We start from the raw sequence: 17,663 nt of genomic DNA on the forward strand, positions 1-17,663 counted from the left end.
TGGCCATACACTACCTCATAGGGCATCATCTTGGTGGCTTCATGATAGTTAGTATTATACCACCATTCAGCTAAAGGAAACCATTGTACCCATTGATGTTGCTTGTCTAAGGTGAAGCACTACAAATAGGTCTCCAAACATTTGTTGACAACTTCTGTTTGACCATCGGTTTGGGGATGATAGGTTGTACTCATTTGGAGGTGTGTGCCCTATAGCTTGAAAAGTTCCTGCCAAAAATTGTTGGTGAAAGTGGGGTATCGATCAAACACAATGGAAGTCGACATGCCATGGAGTTTGAATATTTGGTCCATGAAAACCTGAGCCACCAATGTTGGGGTAAATGGGTGTGGGAGAGCGCAAAAATGAGCATATTTGGAAAGTTTGTCAACAACCACCATGATGACTAATTTGTTGCCTGACTTTGGGAGACCTATAATGAAATCCATAGAGACATTTATCCAGATGGAAATAGGGAGTGGCGAGGGTTGCAAGGTGCCTGGTAGCTTGATCGTTTCCCCTTTATTTCATTGACATACTTTGCATTCAAATGCAAAAGTAAGAATTTCATGCTTCATGTCGGTCCAAAAGAAAGAGCGACATGCATGTGCATAAGTTTTTTGAAAGCCTAAATGCCCAACAATGGCAGAGGAGTGCAACTCTTCCAATATGCGGGGTTTGAGGGTGGAGGTTGGGGCCAACACCACCTTATCCTTAAAGCGGAACCTCATCCTTCCAAGAGTATTCCTCTGAGGAATTAAGACATACTCGTAATTTTTTAATGAGCTAGGACAAATAAGGGTGGGAGAACCATTCATGACGAGCTTCTTCAATCCCATCTGGTATCGGTAAAGAGAGAGATAACAAGGGGCCCTCATCCTCAAACTGGTGCGATAAGGTATCAACCACTACATTGTCATGCCCTTTCTTGTAAATTATCTCATAATCATATCCCAACATTTTTGCAATCCATTTATTTTGTTGTGGCAATGATAGATGCTACTCTAGAAAATATTTTAGGTTATGATGGTCGGTGCGGATTTGGAAACAACACCCCAATAAGTATGGTCATCAGGTGTCTACTACATGTAAGTGTTGGGAAGGGGTCCCTTGGGTCAGATTTTGTTAAGTTTTGTTAAAAATTGTAAAGTCTCCACATTTTGAGGAGCGAAGCGTGAGTAGCGCAAGTCAATAAGAGTCAAAGGGGCTTTAGGAAGGTCAAAGCCCCTTAAGTTTGTTAAAGTCAAGTAGTTTTGAGACCCGCCCATGGTTCACAGACCATGGTATTGTAATGAAGAAGAATATAAAAGGGAGTCATAGAAGAGTCATAAGAGGATATAGAAGTAAGAATAGTGCATGATTTGGGTGTGATTTTATCTATTATGTACTTGGGCGAAGGGGAAGACTCTTGCAGTTGTGTGTGCCAAGACCTTGGTAAGTCCGCGAGCCCCTGCAGCTGTGTGCACAGGGTTGGGAAGAACTGTAATTGAATATCTGAAGCATAATAAAGGCTTGTTTGGAAGAACTATCTGTGTATTTGTGTATCACTGTTTTATCTCTGAATTTACTATATTTTTTATCTGTTGAATGCAATTAATCATGAAAAGTACTTAATAGATTCGCGAAGACATAAATATGTTATTTATATGATGTTATGCATGTTTAGTGCAATCGACACAGGACATAAATTTGTTAACTATTAATTACTGTAAATTTCAGGTTTTAAGGGTTAAGGTTTGCGAAGGTCAAGATAAATCCCTAAGTTTGGCAGAAACACATCACATAGTCCTCTAGATGCAGAAACCTGGTTCTGGCATCCCCTAATACTACCTCAGGTGAGACTGCAGCCTGCACTACGTGGGTTGTTTATGAAAGGGCCAGTTGTGTAGGGTTTTGTTGGTTAGCGCAACTAACTCCGAACATGGGTCCAAGCCCCCTCAAGCCAAAAAATGGTTATGTTACTAGGAACGAGATATATCTGAGGAATGTGCGATGTTGCATAAGTGGATACCGACTAAGAATGAGATTGAGAAGTGGATAGTTCGGAAGCTGCACGAGTTTGCAACTCAAGAAAACATGAATCTGCGCTTGTCGAAAGAAGAGTGGCTGCAGAGATACTTGTATACAGAGGAACACAAAGTTTTCTTATGCTCTTTTGCGTGCGAATTATAGGAATGGTTGGCTAAGTTGGCAGCTGGTCAACCTACCTGGGAGTTGGATAACCCTATTGTGTGGACTCTAGAGTCAGTGAAACGACTAAAAAGATCAGAATACAAGATTTTGAAGGCTGTCGATTACTAGATCGATAATATTTTTGGAGGATTTATTACTGAGTTCGTGATTGATACGTCTTCCAGTTATAACGAAGTTGAATGTCGGTTTTTCAAAGGACCAAGAGGTAAGTATTTGAAGTCTCTAAAAACTTGGATTAAAATGATATTGTGCGAGAAACGAGCTATGCCACTAAATTGATGTTTAGACGAGATTCGACGGGAGCTATGCGAAGTGGGAAACAATTCAGAAAAGATCTAGATACAATTGCTGAGTACAGTCCTTTATTGGGAGCATCTGATAATGAAGAAGAAAGTAATAGTCCAAAGATGCCCAGAGGTGTGTCGCAGTCTGTATATTAGGGCACTGCGAGAATACCACATCCATCCACGCCACCTTCGCCATCACCTCCGCCTCACACACCTATGCCTCCGCCTCCACCTCTACTATTCAGTATGGCGAACACTAAGAAGATGCCTATATTCAGGGGTCTGGGGACAAAAGACCCTGATCAATTATGTTTGTAGCAGATGCTATGTGGAAGTCACAACAGATAACGAATGACGATCTGAAGAAAGCGCAACTGGTCACAACATTGCAAGATAGGGCGCTGAGTTGGTATATTAAGTACAGTATGACTCATCTAGCTGTGTTGTTCAAAGACACAAAAGATTAGCTGAATAATGAATTCAGAAGGCCTAAGTCTCAAGCCCAGTCTATGACTCAGGTCAAATAAATTAAGCAGAAGGTGAATGAATCTACATGGGATTTTGGTCAAAGGTTGAAATTTCTGTTGCAACAGGCTAATCTACAGATATCGGATGAGCAACATAAGGATTGGTATATCGCTTCGAAGTTACCTCATTTGAGATTTCCATTGTCACAACAGAAGCTTGGAACACAGGCTAAAGCACTGGAAATTGCTATGAAGTTGGAGGCTTCATCTATTCAGGATACAAATATGGGAGTACAACAGATTCAATCACAGTTGGCTAGCTTGCATATGGAGTTGCAAGATCTCAAAAAGGGGAAAGAGGTCCAAAATGAGATTCGTTTTGAAGTATGATGCTTAAAATGCAAAGGGAATGGTCATGACAAGGATCATTGCCCGGTATATCAAAATATCTAATTGGGGGAGGTCCTATCCCCCTGAACCCAGAACATTCCGCTGGATCAAGTAACGATCTAGTGCCATGGTGCGTTATCTGCCAAATAAGAGGAAAACACTCAACATACAATTGTGATTTGTTGCAGAGTTTCGTGCAGACTCCCCAACAACTATTCTGCAATTTCTGTAAATTTGTAGGCCATGGTGAGTGCAATTGCCGAAGCTATGAGTTAATGATGGATAGAACCCCGACATATAGAGTAGAAGCTAATACTCGTCTGCAGTAGGATCAAGGCGCACCTGCTGCACGTGGAGGATTCCAAGGACGAGGAAGAGGACGAGGTGGGAGGAGCTGGAATAGGTCACAGACATGTTATTTGCTACAATTGTGGGGAACCAAGTCACTATGCACGAGATTGTCAGAATTCAACACACCCCTCTTGTTAGTATTGCTGACAGTTTGACCACGTTATAGAGGATTGTCTTGTACTCATCACAAAGATACAAGAGAAGAAGAACCAAAAGCCCACTCAGACATCCAGATGATGAGGTCAGAACCACACGAAGATGAACCCAGTGTTAATATTGTTACGCAGAGCGGTAGAGCTACCGAGGAAGATAAAGCCACATGAAATCAACGAGAAGAAAACCCTTGGGTGCGCAGGGCTGCGGACAAAGATATTGAATTTGATTTGCATAAGGCAAAAGAAACATTTATGGATACGAAGAAGAGCTTTGTGGATTTAGGAGCTTCCACATCAAAGAATCAAAGTGCGCGAATAGAAAATCCTGAAGGGGTCATTACTACGCAGGAAACAGATCCTTCAGTGTTGACATCCTTCTTACAGACCTGCATGAAGCTCTTAAGGGACCAAAAAGCGGTGGAGGGATTGCAAGAGTTGATAGAGAACTGTGTTGGCAAGGGTAAGCCGCTGCTTGAATAGCGCGCAATGCATAAAGTAGACAAAAGTAAGAAAATGACTGGTCAGGATATGAGATTAACTGCACAAATCAGAGAATTTAAAATGGATCAGGTGATCCTAGATTTGGGATTTGATGTGAATGTTTTTCTTAAACAGAATTAGGAAAGAATGGGAAAGTCGACGCTACATTGGTCCCCAATTCAATTGTGAATGATGAACTAAAAGAAGATTATTCCTAGGGACACTTACATGGAGTAACTGTAAACATTGAAGGGGTGCGCGCCATAGCTGATTTTGAGGTAATTGAAATAGTGGATGATAGTAATCCCTACTCGACGTTGCTTGGAATCGATTGGGTGTTTGATATGAATGCGGTCATCAACCTGAAGAAGCACAACGTGACGTTTGAGAAGAAGGTACTGAGAGTCATTGTTCCTCTGGATCCAACAGAGGGTGCGTGGTATACTGAACTAGTCCGAGATTACTATGAAGAGGATGATATTGAACAAATCTATAAGCTTAATGCGTGGAACAAGGATTGGATCAATCCTACGGCGGATGGAAGAATTGCTTGGGAAAATGACAACTTATGCAACTCAAATTCAGATGAGGAGCTCGAGCATTGGCAGAATAGATTGCATGAAGTATCAACACTGTGATGCAACAAACTTACTAAATCGCTCTGGTGTATATCCACTGAGGTATGAAATTTACCATATTATGATGGCCTAGAAGATGTAAATTTGTTTCTTGATAAATTTGAAATGTACTAGAGGAGCATCGGTTCCAGGCCTTGGACATCGCGCTAAGAGCTACGCGTGCCAGATGGTGGGGTACCCATAAGAATAGTTTTGCAGACTAGAAGGAGTTTCGAAGGATGATGAAGTTTGGATTTGGCTATGCAAATACCCACCTTATTGAAAAATATGCAGGGGAGGATGATCTGCGCGAGCATCTAACTCGTTGGATGAAAGCATGGGGAGAGGAACCACAACCTAAATGGGTACATATATTTTGCCACACTTTGGATACTATTCCGATGAATTGGTATTTAGAAACAGAGCTGCGCCATGGAGCCGCAGAGTGGGACATTCTGAAGGAAAGCTTTTTGCTAACATTTATTTTTGAGGAAAGATTCAAATGTATTGATGAAGCATTACAGGAAATCAAGGCAACGATATTCATAACGCCTATAGATCCTATCACATGGGTAAAACCAAACTGGAGTACACAGTTGTGCCATGCTCTGGAGTGCTACAATGTTACCACAAAAGAAGGCGATGAATATCCCAAGAATATCAATATCCCTGAGTCAGAGGGACAGCTCGAAGACGCTGGGCCTAAGGTAGAGGTTCCTGATATTTCAAAACCATTAAAGACCAAGCAAGTGAACATTGGGTCGGAAGTGCAACCAAAGTTCGTGAATATAGGAGATAACTAGGATGAGGACACAGTTGAAAAGTTCGCAGAGTTATTGCGTGAATATCAGGACGTGTTTCCGACAAATTTCTCTGATATAAAGGGGATAGTATGTGATCTGGGCATTATGAAGATCAATTTGAAGCCAAATGCGAAGCTGGTAAAGCAACGCCCATACTGATTAAATCCTAAATACAAAGAAAAGGTGCACGAAGAGCTAGATAAGATGATCACAACAGGAATTATTGAGCATGTAGAAGAATCAGACTAGGTTTGTCCTATGGTGGTTCAGGAGAAGAAGACAAAGGGAAAAATCAGGATCTGCGTAGATCTAAGGAATTTGAACGATGCTTGTGTACATGATCTGTTCCCTATGTCGTTCACAGATGAAGTGTTCGAGAACGTTGGTGGTCAAGAAGCATACTCTTTTACAGATGGATTCTCAGGCTATCAACAAATCAAGATCAAGCCAGAAGATCGAAGTAAGACTATTTTTGCCACAAAATGAGGCTCTTTTCAGTATACAATTATTCCCTTTGGACTCAAGAATGCCCATGCGATCTTTTCTAGGATGGTAGTCGCAACCTTTAAAGAATTTATTCACTAGTTTTTGGAGGTCTAATTCAATAATTGGACAATGTTTGGGTTAGTTAAAAATCATGTTGCAAGTCTTCATGTAATGCTGGATACTTGTAGGAATTATCAGATCTCCCTCAATTTGAAGAAGTGAATATTTTGCGTACCATATGGAATACTTTTGGGCCATGTTGTTTGTAAGAAAGGTTTGATGGTAGACCTTGCTAAAATTATAGTGATTATGAATTTGGAGCTTCCGAGGAATGTAAAACAACTGCGTGTAACATTGGGCCATACAAGATACTATAGAAAGTTCATAAAATCATATGTGCAGATCACTGCACCCATGGATAAATTATTAAAGAAAGATGCGACATTTTGTTGGGATGATGATTTCCAGAAAAAATTAGATGTTTTAAAGGAAAAGATGGTTACAACACCTATTTTAATGTTCCCCGATTGGAAGAAATATTTCCATGTACATGTGGATGCGTCCTATATAGCACTAGGAGCAGTTCTAACCCAACCAAGCGCAAGGGATATCAACCATCCAATTGCATTTGCAAGTAGGAAACTGTCCAAGGAAGAAAATAATTATTCAACCACAGAGCGCAAAGGGTTAGTGATGGTATATGCGCTCTAGAAATTCAAGCAGTATCTGTTGGGTGCGCACTTCCAAATGTATACAGAGCATTCCGCTTTAAAGTACCTAATCAACAAGCCTGTGTTGGGGGGGAAATTTGTAGATGGTTACTGCTATTTCAGGGGTATGAGTTTGAAGTAATTGTGAAGCTAGGAAGATTAAATGCTGGACCCGATCACTTTTCGCAAATTGAGAATGGTGAAGAACCTACAAGTTTTTATGAAGGATTGCCTAATGCGTAGCTCTTTGTTGTGCGCGTTGCAGATGAACATTTCACGGATATAATCCAATTTATGTCTATGGGTACAACCCCTGAAAGATATATGATGCAACAAAAGAAGGAATTGGTTGTCAGGGTTGAGGATTTTTCCGTAATTGCAGGGCACTTGTATAAAATGGGGTCGGATGAAGATTTGCGCAGGTATGTACCGGATTATGAAAGACAAAGTATCCTCACTGAAGCACATGGAGGAGTTCCTTGAGGAAATTATGTTGGTAGAGCGACTACGCAGAATATCCTTCGAGCTAGGTTGCGGTGACCAACTGTGCACAAAGATTCCAAAGAGTATTGTAGGGCATGCGATGTTTGTCAGAGGACTGGGAAGATGTCGCAAAGGGATGAATTGCATCTGAACCCGCAAGTCTTGATACAAGCATTCGATAAATGGGAAAGTATTTTGTGGGACGTATTTAGCCACCAGGCAAGAAGACAGGAGCACGCTACATCATCACAACGACATGATACTTGACCAGGTGGGTTGAAGTGTAACACATGAAGGATTGCAGTGAAACCACAATTGCGAAGTTTATATTTGAGTACACTCTATCTAGATTTGATTGTCCTAAGATTTTGATGAGCGACAGAGGTTCACATTTCCTGAATGAAACGATTGCTGCTTTGCTTGAAGAATTCCAGATGTATCATCAGAAATCCCATTGTATCATCCTCAAGCAAATGGAACACTTGAAGCCTTTAATGAGATCCTGGAGAATGCTTTAATGAAGATCTCTAATGCAAATAGGAACGATTGAGATGCGCCCATACCAGTTTTTCTTTGGGCATATAGAACTACCTGTAAGAAATTGACTGGACAAACACCATTTAGGCTGGTTTATGGAAAAGAAGCAGTGATGCCAATGGAATACATAGTGCCCAACTTGAGGATGCAAAGGTTCACCAGACTTTAAGAAGGGAAGTTCATACACACCCAAATTGATGAGCTGCGTCGGAAGGCCGCTATTATTTCCTCAAGGACATAGCCATGGGCCGATGAGGCAAGCCAACTGTCATAGACAGTCCATAGCAAGTTAAAGGCTTTGCAACAGACACAAAGAACCATGTGCCTTGCAATCGAAGGTCCAAAAACAGATAAATTGGTTGAGGAAGTTCGTCAGGCCGCCACGTAGGGAACAATAGATCTTCAAGCATTGAAGATCGAATTCAACGGTCTACAATCAAAGATTCAGGTAACACCAGTAGAGTGTCTCAGGATGAGTCACGACTTTGGGGTTGTTGGGACAGGGTCCCCTGGATCAAATTTTGTTAAAAATTGTAAAGTCTTCGCATTTTGAGGAGTAGAGCGCAAGTAGCACAGGTCGATAGGAGTCAAAGGGGCTTTAGGAAGGTCAAAGCCCCTTAAGTTTGTTAAAGTCAAGTAGTTTTGAGACTCGCCCATGGTTCACAGACCATGGTATTGTAATGAAGAATATAAAAGGGAGTCATAAAAGAGTCATAAGAGGATATGGAAGTAAGAATAGTGCATGATTTGGGTATGATTTTATCTATTCTGTACTTGGGCGAAGAGGAAAGCTCTGTAGCTGTGTGCGGGGAGACCTTGGTAAGTCTGCAACAGATTGCGCGGGTCCCTTCAGCGGTGTGCACAGGGTTGGGAAGAACTATAATTGAAGATCTGAAGCATAATAAAGGCTTGTTTGGAAGAACTATCTATGTATCACTATTTTATCTTTGAATTTACTGTATTTTTAATATGTTGAATGCAATTAATCAGGAAAAGTACTTAATAGATTCATGAAGACGTAGATCTATTATTTATATGATGTTATGCATGTTTAGCGCAATCGGTGAAGGATATAAATCTGCTAACTGTTAATTACTGTAAATTCTAGGTTTTAAGGGTTAAGGTTTGCGAAGGTCAAGATAAAGCCCTGAGTTTGGCAGAAACACATTACATAGTCCTCTGGATGCAGAAACTTGGTTTTGGCATCCCCCAATACTGCCTCGGGTGAGACTGCAACTTTTGCTACGCGGGTTGTTACCGAAAGGCCCGGTAGTGTAAGGTTTTGTTGGTTAGCGCAACTAACTCCGAACCTGGGTCCAAGCTCCGTCAAGCCAACAATAAGATGACCATCATTTATTTCTCATATGTGGATTGACCCAAATGTTTTCCACTGAGTTTTTGACTGGTGAAAGCCAATGGTCTACCTTCCTGCATTAATACTACGCCAATGCCCGTACCTGAAGCATCACATTGAATCACAAAAGATTTGGTGAAGTCAAGTAAGGCCAATACTAGAGTGGAGCACATGGCTTATTTGAGAGCCAAGAAGGCCTGCTGAACTGCGTCGGTCCAAAGAAATGAATTTTTCTTGAGAAGATTAGTGGGGTGTCGGGCAATGCGCCCATAATTGTGAACAAATTTGCAATAGTATCCTGTGAGACCCAAGAATCCCCGCAAACTCTCGAAGGTTTTTAGTTGGGACCAATCTTGCATTGCTTGAAAATTTTTGGATCAACCCTCAATTCTTCACGCTCCACAATGTGTCCCAAATACTCTACTTCTTACATTCCAAAGGAGCACTTGGCTAATTTGAAAAATAATTTGTGATCTTGGAGCAATTGCAATATTTGGTCAACATGCTGAAGGTGTTTGTCCCATGTTATGTTGTAGATGAGAATGTCATTGAAAAATACCAGGACATATTTTCTGAGATATGGTTTCAGAAGGTGGTTCATGAGGCTCTAAAAAGTGGATGGAGCATTACAGAGACCAAATGGTATGCCCAAGAATTCATAATGGCCTTCATGTTTTCAGAAGGTTGTCTTGGGAATGTCAACTTCCTTCATGCATATTTGGTGATAGCCCGAGCAGAGGTCTAGCTTGGTAAAAAATTTAGCACCATGCAGTTCATCAAGTAGATCATCAACTACTAGAATAGGAAATTTGTCCTTGATAGTGAGCTTGTTAAGGGCCCTAAAGTCAGGACACATGTGCCATTCTCCATCTTTCTTTAGAACTGTGACAACTGGAGATGAATAAGGGTTGGTGTTGGGACAAATAACATCGACTTCAAGGATTTCCTTGATGAATTTTTCAATTTCATTATTTTGTGCAAAAGGATATCGATATTGGCGGACATTTGGCGGCTGGGCACCTGGGAGCAATGGGATGTTATGATCATGCTCACCCCTAAAGGGTGGGAGTTTCTTAGGTTTGTCAAAGATCCGTTAGTGGCAATGTAATACCTGTTGCATATTAGGATGAATATGAGGAGTGGATTCAATGGCCTAGATGGCATTAAATTGGGCTACTATCCCATGATGGGCCTTTTTTAAAAGCTTCCCCATTTGATGCGAGCTGATGATAGTAAGAGCACTTGCTTGGAGTCCCCTCAATGTATGGATGTGGTCATACTGTTTAAAGCTCATATATAACTTGTGGAAATCCATTGATATAGGCCCTAGTGTGCGAAGACATTCAACACCAAAGGCAATGTCGCAACCACCCATTTCAATGGAAAACATGTGGGTTTTGAAGTGATAATTCCCCATCTGAAGCTTAATATTTTCACAGTGTCCTTCACATTTCATGGTCCCCCCATTAGCGATAAGGACTTGGAAATTAGATACCGCCTGTACCAAATAATGAACAAATTTTTCTACTCCCTTATGGAAAAAGTTATGTGTTCTGCCACTGTCAATCAACACCATTACTGGCCGATGTTTAATAAAACCTCGTATTTTGAGAGTCTGGGGTGAAGAAATTCCAGCCAAGGCATGTAGTGATATAACCAACTCATCTAGCGTAGTTGTGAGATCATTGTCCGTGTCGAGTTGGGGTTCACCCACTTCTTCCTTAGGCACTTCAATGGATGAAGCTTCATCAGATGATATGTTTTCAGTAACATTAATTTGAAAGAATTTTGGTTCCTTGCATTTATGTCCTAGGGAGTACTTGTCATCATTGTAGTAGTATAATCATTGTTTCCTTCGGTCATTTCTGTTGGCGACACCTTTTGAACCTTAAGTGTTTGGGTGGGGCTCGTAGCCTGGGTTGGACGTGCCTTTATGATGAAATTTGGATGATTGGACTGGGCATTTAAGGCGACTTATACATCTAAGGCCTTGCAACATGTGTCCAACCAAGTAGTTGGGTGATGCATTCAGACATGGGCTTGGATGGCTTCCTTTAGGCCATTGATGAAACATTCAAAGTAAAAGGCATCTCCTAGTCCTTCAGTTTTGATGGCTAATTGTTCAAAAGATACAATGTAGTCCCTTACTGTACCTGTTTGCTTGAGCTTAGTGAGATGACCCAAAAAGTGAGATTCCCGATCAAAGCGGTCACAAATGGCTTTTGAGAACATGTTCCAAGTTGGCCTCCCTAGATAACATTTCTGATGCCACACCACTACCATCTCTCTTGGTCCAAGTAAGGGATCCCACATGTAGTTTAGTTCCATCCTCCCAGATATTATTAAGGAGGAAATATTGTTCCATTGTGCCACCCATATTGCAGGGTTAGAGCCATCAAATTTGTATATGTCCAGATTGGGTGTCTGGTGGCTTGAAGATTGGTGATCTCCATGGAAATGAATGTGATGGTTGGATTCTCCTTCTATGTGTGCATCAACACTATGTTCTTCCCTCATGGGTTCGCGAAGCATATTTATAGCTTGCAATACTTGTGCGAGCTAGGTGGTAATGGACTCATGGAAGTCATTTAATTTTTTTGTCGAGGTTTTCAACCTTCTTGGAAACCCTTTCGCAGCGATAAATTGAGACTTGGTACCGAGCATAGATTATAACTGATTGAATTTTGAGCTTACTTAAGAGTAGTATGCTTGGAAAGAGGGAAAACTAAGGAGTCTAATGACGTGGGTCACTTGAAGCCACGTCTGGAAAAAATTTGGGACCACCTGAAAATTGAGGGCTTACAAGTGAATGGTACCACTGCGACTAGCTCGTTGTCTTAAATATGATGGGCTAGGTCTCTTGCAAGCATCCCGAGATGGCCCCATAATTTTCTCTTTTTTATTTTTTATTTTTATTTTGTACTTCGAAAAGAATTTAACTCCCAACTAATCAATATTGCTATGGCCAAATTCCAGAAAGCTTGATACTGCCAAATATCTTGAGAAAATTGGCCTTGGACTATAGTAATAGAAACCCCAAGGTCTTAGTACTGCAGAACGTGTTGCAACAATTTGATATGGAATATGGCAGCCAAAACCATCATTGCACAAAGAGTCTGATATGTGCTGTGAAAATCCCAACTGCTAAATTTGATCTAGATAATGACAAGCTATCTGAAGATTGACCCCAACAACTCGATTTGATATGGAAGAAAAGGTAGGGTCGATCTTCAGATAGCTGAGGGAACTATGGTCTCAAAGGAGTGTCAAGTGCTATGGATCACAATATATGCAGGAGTCCAACAATAGTACTCGGCCCAATTTTTCAGGGCACTAACTAAGGATGATCGACTGTACCCTTAGTTGTACTACTCGACTACCCTATTATACGTGCACGTAATCTCCTCGAGTGCTTTTTTCAATGTACTGTAACAACAAGATGACCGACGACTTATCTAAGGTTAGGTTTTAGGTTACCCTAGGGGGATTTCGATATACCCAAGGGTATATGGAAGTGCAGTCTGTATGTGGTTCTGTCGAATGCACTATTACTAGAAGGGATACCCATAGGAATTACAAGGGAGTCCAACAAGTGTGACCACCTCTTGTAGTTGTTGCATGCATGCCTCCCCTCCGCAAGTTTATGCACTCAACGATAGAACCCGTGGTTTAAAGATGTCGAAACACGTCTCTAGCCTAAAAACATTTATGCGAAAATTGGAGGTACAACTGGCCCTGGAAAGTGCTATGATACTAATTGTTGTGCATTTGACCTGCGAGAAAACCAGAATACCATAAATACGAAATAATATGGCCCATAACACAAATATTTCATGAAATGAGACAAGATGCAAACATATTTTATTATTCAGGAGCATAATACAATGTTCACTTGCCTCTTCGAGGGGGCAACCTCTAACAGAGCATAACTCAATTACAATAAGACTCGATACTTATTCCCTTGCTATCTATGACTATTTATAGCTTTATGACATCCAAAACCCTAACTACTAGTGGTCCCTTGCATAACATGGGTTAACCCCTTTATTTATTAACTATGGTCCATTTATAACTAATTGTCGCCCCTTTTCTATAATGCGGGTTAACCACTTACAATTATTATTAATGCAGATAACCGCTTACATGCTTTATTGACTCAACTAACTAACTATGACTTTGACGAGGCTTATTACATGGATAAGAGAGTTAGGGTTGGACCCTAACACATTTGAAGGTCATGGAACAACAATTAAAGAAGAGACAATGGGTGTTACAAAAGAATTTAATCAGTTGTTTGTGAAGTTAGATAACAACAATGGGCAAAATGGAGATTTGATGAAAATTTCAAATATGGACAACAATTATATCATCCCACTTAAAGAGTATACAGATATATCAAGTAGCAACTCCCCATTATTTTCATGTGGGGTAGAGGACAATGTTATTATGCAGGTATCTGAGTTCAAATCAAAAGTAAAGGAGTTTTCAACATACAGGCAACTGATTTTTAGTGTGTCTGTCTTTAGCATGGTGATTAGGCATGCAAGAAGAAGTTGGTGGATTGATCTTGACGTGGTTACATTGGATTTTTTTTATTTCACTTATTAAATCCATTTCCAACATGTTGGAGTAGGGTAGGAGATGAATAAGTCCACATGGATGGTAGTAGAAACATTTTGTTTTGGGTTGTTGCTTATGTACATATGAGATTCTAGGGTTTTCACATCCTCCCAGGTGGAGCATGTGTCCCGTAGTTGGATCTAGTTGTTTCCCCTCCTTCCAACAGGGGTATTTATAGTCAAATTATTCACTTGTTATATTTGATGAATAGGCTAGGTTCGAGGCACGACTATTTTTGGCCATTTTCACGTTTCTTGAGGCACTTCATAGATCCCAATGCACAAATTCCCACTGTAAAATTCAACAAGGGCTAATTGTGATTGGAAAGATACATACTTGACATGCAACACCAAAATATTGGCAAAGGGAAGATATTTCAAGGCGAATTTCATCTCTAAAAGGGAATGCGTGAGTAGTATTCCATGAGCATAAAGGTGGCAAAGCAAATGGACATTACATGTGCTAGTTTCTACATTGCAAGTGGTGCATAAGGCCTCCTATCACCCATACAAGCCTTTCCAAGCCCAAAAGAGGAGGAACATTGGTGATCTCAAGTCCCTTGCAAGCAATTTGAACTATCCTAGCCAACACGTGGGATTAGTAAGGTGGCCAAGAGGATATGCCCCAAGTCAAAGGTGGGTAAAAAGTGAAATGTTGGCCTCTCCAATGTGAAATTAGTCATCCCCAAGAAAAATACTCCCTTAGTCAAGGAAGACATTGGTGAAAAGCAAGGGGATGTTGTTAGTCAAGGTTTTCAATTAGCCATTGGTTGTCAAAGAAGGTTCCCCTAGTCAATGTTGAGCATCTAAAGAAAAATGTTGAACCTATTTTTCTTCCTTAATACTATTCCAAGACAATTCAACCTTGTTTTGAGGCCTCTACATACAAGGCATTACTCAAAAGGTGAAAGTGGGTCTCCTCCACCTAATTGTTGAGCATTCTATGGGTTTGATTTGCACATTATTTAATATTTATCTACTACGTCAAACTTTTGCCTATGACATTGAGCATATTTCAAGAAGATAAAACTATCTCATGTTCATTGGGCATCATTTTCAAGACTTAACCACTATTTTTGCCAAATCATGGAGGATGTCAAGCACATTAATCAAGGAATAATATTTTGTGGACTATTTCTTCTTCATTTGGATGGATCATTCCACCATGTTGTGGGGATTTATTATTTCTCATTCCACATGTGTCTTTGAAAACTTAATTTTATTAATTTTTAGTTCTAGAAGTAGATTAGATCTAGAATTTCCTTGCTAGATCTAAGAAATTCCCTAAATAATTTTAATGTAAAAAAAGTTCCTTACCTCCCTTGTATAGAAAAAGGACTTCCTCATTTGTAATCATGGTTATATATTGGGAGTATTACTCTTCCTAGGTTTTAATGAAAATATTTATTGGTGTCTAATGGGATTTAGTGTTTATTATGTGATGCAATTTCTTTCCAAGGAAAAAAATTGTAATTTTATTCAACTTGCAATAAGGAACAAAATTACATTTTCTATATGCTAAAAGCATTCAATAAGATAAGACTTTTGTCTTCTGAGTGATAAGAAGGGAAAAAATATGTAAAACATTACTTAACAATTTCGAAGTTAAGCGTGATAATAATTACTTAACTTCCAATTTTTTCCTTTTTTTTTATGGACCTTCTGCCAACCCCCTAAATTAGGGTCAACTAGGATCACTGCCAATTCATTTCTTGATGTTTGTGGTGGCATTTATTTGTATGAGTATGAGCTTTTAGAAACATGATCTTTGTTTATACCTCCTATACCATTTTCATTACATGCCTCCTTTTTATGTTGTTATGGTGTTTGGATATCTTCTAATTCGGTACCCTTCTGCATGTGGGTCGCGATGTCTTTATGATCTGAAGCACCCCCTTCTGCTTGGTTTGTAGGGATCTTTGCATTTTCTTCTTCTTCCACTTCTAAGAGGTATGGATCCGAAGGTTGCCATCCTTTTTTTCTAGTCTGCCCCTTTTTCTTTTTCGGTATCTTTTTTTCATGCAGGCATGTGTTCTGTAGATGTCCAGTTTGGTAACATATACAACATCCGATGTCGTATTTTCATAATATAACAATTGGGACTACATAATACTTCTGTGTTTTAGCTAAATGTGATATGGGAGACCTTTCTTAAGGTCTATTTCCACACATATTGTGGAAACAGTGGAAAGACCTTGCTTCATTCTTTCGAGGTCCATCTTTTTAAATGTTCCTAGGGTTTTCTTGATTCCCTCTAGGACCTTGTGATGCCAAAAAGGAAGGGGGAGGTTTGGTAGTCTCCCCCATATCGACATTGTTGACACTACCATAGTTGTGGCATCAAAATATGGGAACTAGGGTATGATGAAGAGCCCAACTCTTCCCCAAAACCATGACCCCTCATCGAGTACTTTCTCTAAATCTTCTTGGGTATCAAATTGTACTATAAAGAAACCCTTGGAACACAAGTAAATATCATAGTTTGGTGAACAGGTTGTGAATACCCATTGATGTAAAGCCTCAAATCTAGGCCAAAATCATTGAACCTACATATCACAACCCTAGATTGGTGAGTAGAAAAAAGGTGGGCTACCTCTAGTAGATTAACCTCCATGGTGGGCGCTTGTTTCATTTGCTCTACAATATAAGGTCCTGGGATGATGTGAGGTGGATCCATATATTTAAAGACCTTCCCTTGTGTCACGTCCTTGTAGGAGATAGATCCACACAATTTTCTAGATATTGGGGCTCCTTTAGCTCCACCACATAGCCTTCGATTCAAAATAATGGTAGAATTTCACATGATTCCATAGTCCCTCATTTGGGAGGAGTCTTGAAGAAAATTCCCTTCAAATAAGAAGCATTGATGAATTGCAAAGATGTCCAGTATGTTCTCAATGTGTTATTTCAAAGTTTCCACCAGATTCGACTCTCCAATCCAAAATAGGGACGATTTCCCTTACTATTTTTAATGAAATTTGAACTTGATCTTTTTCCCACTCTATCTGTCTTCCATCCAAATCAGAGTGGGGTGAACAAGCGGGGTTCCCTTGAGAAATTGAATCCCACCCATGCTCATGCGACATAATTTTTGCAGACCCCAAACCACGAGGGCATGGCAATCGATAAAACCCATGATAGAGAAAATAAATGCCGCCACCATCACAGTTGAGAATTCCCTTTGTGAGCATCCCTAGCTTGCAATACCCCTGTTGATATAACAAATTTTGGATTTCATGATCAAACATTGTTCCATGGTTGCATACATTCCTTGAGTATGTTTGTTGAAAGATTCAAGGATCTTAAACATCGCTCATTCGCGGAGCTATGTGATGCATTTTTTGACATAAAAGGATTTTCTTTCTTGTTTATGTTAGGAGTAATTTTAAAGGGTTATAATGTGTAAGTAATTCAAATACACCACAAGGCTTAGCGAGATTGATCCACCAAGGGGAAATGTTGTAAAGTGGATGGGGATGTCAAAGACATAGATTTTCATGTCCCCTTTGTTGGTGTGAAGTAATTGTTAAACCTATTTTCTTATACGGAAAATCTCGTGTAGGTTCCCTTGGAAAACACTTGGTTTATTTCATGCTGTATTTGATCCTTGGGTTGATGGAAATCCTATTGAGGAATCCTCTCCAATGGCTTTTGAAATTTATAGTTTTCCCCAATTGGCTAAGAGATTACTCATCCTTAGATGTTAATCTCTCCCCTAATACATTATTTCGAGA

The sequence above is a fragment of the Pinus tabuliformis genome, chromosome 4_2 (genome assembly GCF_031772625.1).
Source record: "Pinus tabuliformis cultivar Carrire ecotype Pingquan chromosome 4_2, CPIR1, whole genome shotgun sequence".
Classification (NCBI taxonomy): Eukaryota; Viridiplantae; Streptophyta; class Pinopsida; order Pinales; family Pinaceae; genus Pinus; species Pinus tabuliformis.